Source organism: Mytilus edulis, chromosome 14, assembly GCF_963676685.1.
Source record: "Mytilus edulis chromosome 14, xbMytEdul2.2, whole genome shotgun sequence".
NCBI classification, from domain to species: domain Eukaryota; kingdom Metazoa; phylum Mollusca; class Bivalvia; order Mytilida; family Mytilidae; genus Mytilus; species Mytilus edulis.
The window spans coordinates 17,461,616-17,468,041 of NC_092357.1; the positions used below are offsets into that span (position 1 = coordinate 17,461,616).

Genomic DNA, 6,426 nt, shown 5'->3' on the forward strand with positions numbered 1-6,426 from the left:
TATCAACTAATTTGCTCTCCTTTGGCACTCCTCTTTTTTTACATTCACACTAGTCCAAATAATTATGACGTCTTGCAAGGCTATTTTAGTTTTTTCTGGGACGCCTTCCTACGACTTTGGACTACATTCACACAACCAAAACACAAACAATAATAAAAGTCAATATGGGAAAAGGTAACATTTTTCCGTACGTAAATATGAAAAGGTCTACATTTTTAATTAGGCGTATTTATATAAAAAGGGTGGGGTAACAAAACCACAGCAGCACACCCTATCAATTAAGTATTGAGGTCTCCCAGCTCGACCCCAACCCCACCGCAAGAATTAACTAGACTATAGTATTACTATTGTCAACATGCCTAAATGGGTTGTGAGATAAAATATGATATCTGTTATATATTCATTGATTTCCAGAGTATCTGCATGGCTTTAGTTTAGGACAAGCAAGGACAGATCAGTTTATATAGCTACCTTGGTATATTTCTTAAGGGTGTGGAGAGTAAAACCCCACATTGACAGAAACAAGAGCCTGTGCCGTGGTAATTTTCTTTCAAAAATTGCACAGGCACTTATTCTGTCAATGTGGGGTTTACAATCCACACCCGTACGAAGTGATTTTTCGTAAGGGGTGGATAGTAAACCCCACATTGACAAAAACAAGTGCCTGTGTATTTTTGTGATCTGGTCTTCATGATACACTAATAAAAATCATACCGCCCAGACACGTATAAATGTTATTGTGACAGTAACATTTTAATGAAAAAAGGACACACAACTCACATACCAAAATTTATATTTGGTGCCCCCCCCCCCCGCTTTGTCTGGCAAAACAGCCGTTGGACGTCAGAGTAATCTCGGACTAACCAAATATCTGTATATCATTTATATCACATGATTTATCTGTTTAAATTTAAGACATTTAAAATTTTTGTGTTATGACATTGACACTGACCAGCTGACAGGTTTTTCAAATTTTCGGGCTGTCAAGTTATTCATGTCGTCTGGCATAGGACGCTCGTTTCCGTGAACCGTACGGGATAATGATCTGAGATACGAAGCACATCAATTCTCATTTAAACTGCATTTATCGATTGCATTTCATATTCAAACCTTCAAAATATTGATTAAATTTAAAATCTAAATCATTCTATGCTACCAGGTGAAAACAAAACAATGTTAATAATGATTCCTCTTCTGGGTTACACACCGATTCCGAAATTTATCAAGGTGCGCGGTATTTCCCGCGGTTATTTTTAGCAAGCAATCTCCTTGTCCATGTCTGAGGTCCATATGGTACCCGTTTCTTTACAACTGACATTCTGTGTACTGACAACGCAACTTTAGCAGTAAAAAAACTTCTCTGATCTACCATACTGCGTACATGTGACTTTAATAATTTGCAGTGCAGGTAAGTTCAATAAAATTACCGGTTTTTTTCTGATTTTTTTTTTACCCTAACTGGCCTAAGTTTAAGAAATAGCACCTCACTTAACACAAACTCGATGAGACACAAGTCAAGCAGATTTACGAACTATTTTCCATACTCAGTGGTGGATGCATAAATGTTGATAAAAAACGGGGGGGTGCATATATTGCATGACTGCCTTAGGTTAAGGTTTATGAGCCCTTCTGTAGCCATTTTTGTACGAATTTTTCAAACTTCACTTGTATCAAAACTACAGATATAATGAATAATAGTCTAATAGAGATAGGCCATTTAGTACATGTACCAAGGGGAACCTTGATTGAAAGCATTATTATTTACTGTTTCATTGCATTTACTAGAAAAAGAGTACTTTGTAGCAAATAAATCAAGATTTTTATAGAAAATCCACAGCCTTTAATACAGAGATTTTCGTTATAAAATTTGAAACATAGATTACTCACTTGCTTTTCTATGATGTGCTAGTGCTCATTTTCTACAAAATGTTCTAACAAATCTGTTAATTCCAATATACCTCTGTTGAGTCACTAAAGTCGAGTGCACTCTAAAAGGTGTACTTGATTTGGTCAATATTTTTAATTGTTTTAACCAATAATTACATTAATAAACTTGTTTTTAGGAAATCAATGCTAGCACTGCATGCAATAATCCTATATCTATCAGTAATCAAATTGCCAAATGTAAGAGTACAAGGATAAATGCTGTGGATTTTCTATAAAATTCCATATGTTTAGCATTGAATCAACATAATCCTTAATTAAGGCTTTTAACTATATATTGGCAGGCGCAGATCCAGAGGGGGGGGGTACCAGGGGTTGTAACCCCCCCCCTTTTTTATGGACGATCAATGCATTTGAATGGGGACGTGTAATTGGAAGTTGTCTTCTTCTTCTATAATTGTCCTTCCAATTATGGAACTCCTCCTCAACGGATATTTGTCTTCATATTTTATTTACATTTATTGTCAGCTGAAGCATGTGGAGTTAGAGAAATATAATTTATTTTATCAGCTTTGAACAGCCGTCTTTTATTTCATGTTCAGCCTAAACATTAATGACATTACTACAAACTTTTAAGCTACATGTGAAAAACTATTTAAAGTTATTTTTCTATTGTGTAATAAATATTATTAACCAAACAATATTACAATTATAAAAATGAAAGATATTTTCCATCAATTGAATAATTTGATTTATGTTTTAGGAACAAGTCCCTAGATATAAATGAACAGAGAAAATTATTGAGGAGATCATTGGGGAAAAAACTTAACAAAGGAAATGTACTTTTCTATAAGGAGGAGAAGTGAAAGAAGCAGGTATTATATACTTAATTAACTTGGCTGTAACAATCAAACCAATGAGATAAATGTCTATATTTCAATAAATCAGCACGTAAACAAACAACAAAATCAGTAGAGGCATCTGTGAGTTAATACAAAGACATCAATCTAAGTGTCAATACAAATGTCAAAAAAGAGGATGTGGTATGATTACCAATGAGACAACTCTACTGAAGAGACCAATATTACAGGCATTAATAACTATTGATATGGCCTTCAACGATGAGTACAACCTGTAATGCATAGTCATCTTTAAGTTTAATAAATATATATAATACCACAGAATGACAAATGTAAAATAATTTGACTGTCTCTACTCTTGAATATCATGAATATTATGTACATGTATCATAGATAGCCAAAAATCTGTTTTTAAAAATGACAAAAAGTGACTGGCGGTTAGAGATATAAATAAAAGCTATATATATTAACTTGTCCATGCAACCTCATTATGTACATAAGGAGACCCAAGAGTACTAGTATGATTGTTTTTGTCTCATCATCCATCCCAAAATTTTCTTCAGTGTTACTGATAACTTTGTATCAGGCAGGCTTGTCATTTAATGTATATACATTGCACATTATATATTTATTTTATATAAAGATCTACCGGTATGCAGTTTTTAATTTTTAGGGGTATGGTAAATATCTGGCATTCATTGAACCTCCAAAAATTATTTTTTCCATCCTCATTTGTTTTTCATTACTTTTATTTTTAAATCCCTTAAATAAAGTTTTTATTCTTATATTATTCATGATATATTTATAAAACCTTGATTTTTTTGGCAACCATATTATGGTATGGCATCGTCGTCTGAAGACTTTTTGTTTCCAGGCAATAACTTTAGTAACTAAATGAATCTTTATGAAATTGTACCACATGGTTCCATACCCTAAAAAAAGGTTGGGTAGGGGTTATGGCTTAAAAGTTTATACACTAGGGTCCAAAAACAATACTTCTTTTCTTGACCAATATAACTTTTCTTATGTTTGTAGGGAAAATTGGCGGAGTGTAACATCTATTAGAAATAAAAAGAGGATTTAAGTGTCGGAAGCAGTAAATCATTATGACTGTGAAAAGAAGATATCAGAATATGAAATGAGTTTATTTCAGTTAAAAAGACTTGCTACAGAATGTTCCTCTTGTAATTTTATTGAAGACAAGACCATTGTCAACTTTAAGTAAAGGAAGATTATAAAACATTGAAGAGGAAATGAAGGAAAAGACTTAATCATCAAAGAGCATAACAAAGCATAATTCAGAATAACTCATGTAAAGGAATAATATTGTACAGTAAACAACATACAATAACGTACAATTTCATTTTTTGCAATTGCTGAATTTTTATGCTGTACTTTCAAAACTATGATTACAGTACAGTAGTCTGTTTTCTATTAAATATTAATAAAACTTCAGAATTTTAAACTTTTGCTTTAAATCAGTGCAACGCTAGTGATAATAACTGTACATTTAAGTCTTGTTTGAACTGAAAGGTTAATTATAAGGTACATGTACATGTATATTACTACTTTTCTTGTGACAGTAATTTGAAGGTAAAATTTATATGATTGATGATGCACATGCATTACCTTATATATTCACTTGATACATGAACATCAAAAATGGCCAATGAAAAAACAACTTGCACTTACATAAGTAATACATGTGATATTGATATAAATTTATATCATAATCATGTGAAAAAATAGACATGAAAATAACACAACTTTTACATGTTAAAATAAGGTTAAAAAATCTACATGTGAAATTAACACAATTTTTACACGTTGAAATCACGTTAAAAAATTTACATGTGAAATTAACACAATATTTACACGTTAAAATCACGTTAAAATTTGTACATGTAATAATAATGTGATATTTTAACGTGAATATCACGTGATCAGATTAAAATGTAATTATCACGTGAGAATATCATGGTGAAATACACGTGATATAAACGTTTAACCCATGTGATACACACGTGTGAAAAACGTTGTTCTCACGTGATGAGCACAAACGTGAAACACACGTTGGAAAAAATTGCCTGTGTAGTACATATTGCTTAGTGGTGCTTGTTAACATGATATAAACATACATTGAAGACATTTGAGGCACTCAACAGTCTGGTTGATTGGTTCTGATATTTTCAATAGAATGACATAATTCGAATATTATATAGTAATCGATCAGTCGGGGATAACTTGCTCATCATTATTAAACTTCATAAACAAATTAAGAGGGGACACTCAGCTCTGGATCAGCACCCATATGTATCTTTGATCAAAATACACAACACATTATGAGTTATGTACCGTAAAGTAAGTTTGGTATCCCTATGGTACATGTATAAACTATAATGGATACAATGTAAACTGTCTGTACATAATCCAACAAGTTTCCAAAAAATATTCTTACTAAAAATTTGTCCAGTTCTTTATGGATAATGTTTGCTAGGTCCCGCGTTGCACCAATATGTATGATAACGTGTCTTTCTATTTTGACATCACTTTTGGTCATGGATCCGTTTTTGTACATTAATATTATAATGTATAGAAATTAATCAGTCTCTTTATCAGTCCATTGTATTAATTGATCAACATTTTCGTCATCGTCTTCGTCTTTATTTTCCATGTTATTTTCGTCATCATGTTAGTATTTGACATTGAAAGTCGTTCATGTTATTCAAAATACTAAATAAACATTGTTTTTGTTTATGCTTGGTAGATTGGGCGTCCGCCTCTAGATTAGTCAGTTCTTCATGAACATGTTTCGGAACATTTTACTGTGAAAAAAGCAGACGACAGTTTACATAGTTTGGCATTGATCAGAAATTTAATAGAAAATAAGCTGACAATATATTGTATTCCCTTGTTCTGAATTAACGCCATATTGTACAGAACCGATCATTTATAAAATGAATAAATATAAGAACAATTGATACGTGTGTCTAGATTACGAACCCCACATATGCTGTTATGTCACAGTAAATGAATATCCTTCGGTTTAATATGACTGTTACATATCATTAGATGTTATATGCACGTGACAGTAGGTTATGAAATTGAGGCCATTGTGTATGTACAAATAAGTCTACAACTATGCTGCATATATATTTGAAGTCATATTCGGTATTTCTAAAATGATAAAATTTGAACGATTCAATTATGCCATCCATGGTAGAGGTAAATCATGTAAAATATACCTGTTGTATTATTCACCTGGTGCTACGTTTAAAACATATCTCACTCAGATTAGACATTAAAACATCGTTGTATCGTCATTCAATTGTTTTACCCGTTCTTTATTTTATTGATTGAACTATCATTTACCTTTGGGAAACCATTATGTTACCTTCGCAGACCACTATTTTTTAAGAATAACCGTCCTCTTTCTTAAAAATATTGGACAGCTAAAGGTAGCATAACTGATTCTTACAGGTAAATGATAGTTCTATCACTGATATAAAAAAAAAATATTAACCCAATTGTTTTCAAAAAACAAAAATACGACCAAAGAATAAAAGACAAATATTTTTTGTTTATTAAAGTCGCCTAACAATATAATAATTTGCCACTCATCAAAACGGTATCTTGAGTAAAAAAATATGCTTAAATGTACCAGACCAGACCTGCAAACAGG

At 31.9% G+C, this 6,426-nt stretch overlaps 1 long non-coding RNA gene across 1 annotated transcript; it reads left to right on the forward strand.

The window, feature by feature from the left end:
- Positions 1–1,019: 1,019 nt before the first annotated feature.
- Positions 1,020–4,209, forward strand: LOC139503016 (uncharacterized). The gene is made up of 3 exons (XR_011658998.1): positions 1,020–1,408; positions 2,648–2,759; positions 3,780–4,209. It is a non-coding gene; the product is annotated as an uncharacterized lncRNA (long non-coding RNA).
- Positions 4,210–6,426: the final 2,217 nt, after the last annotated feature.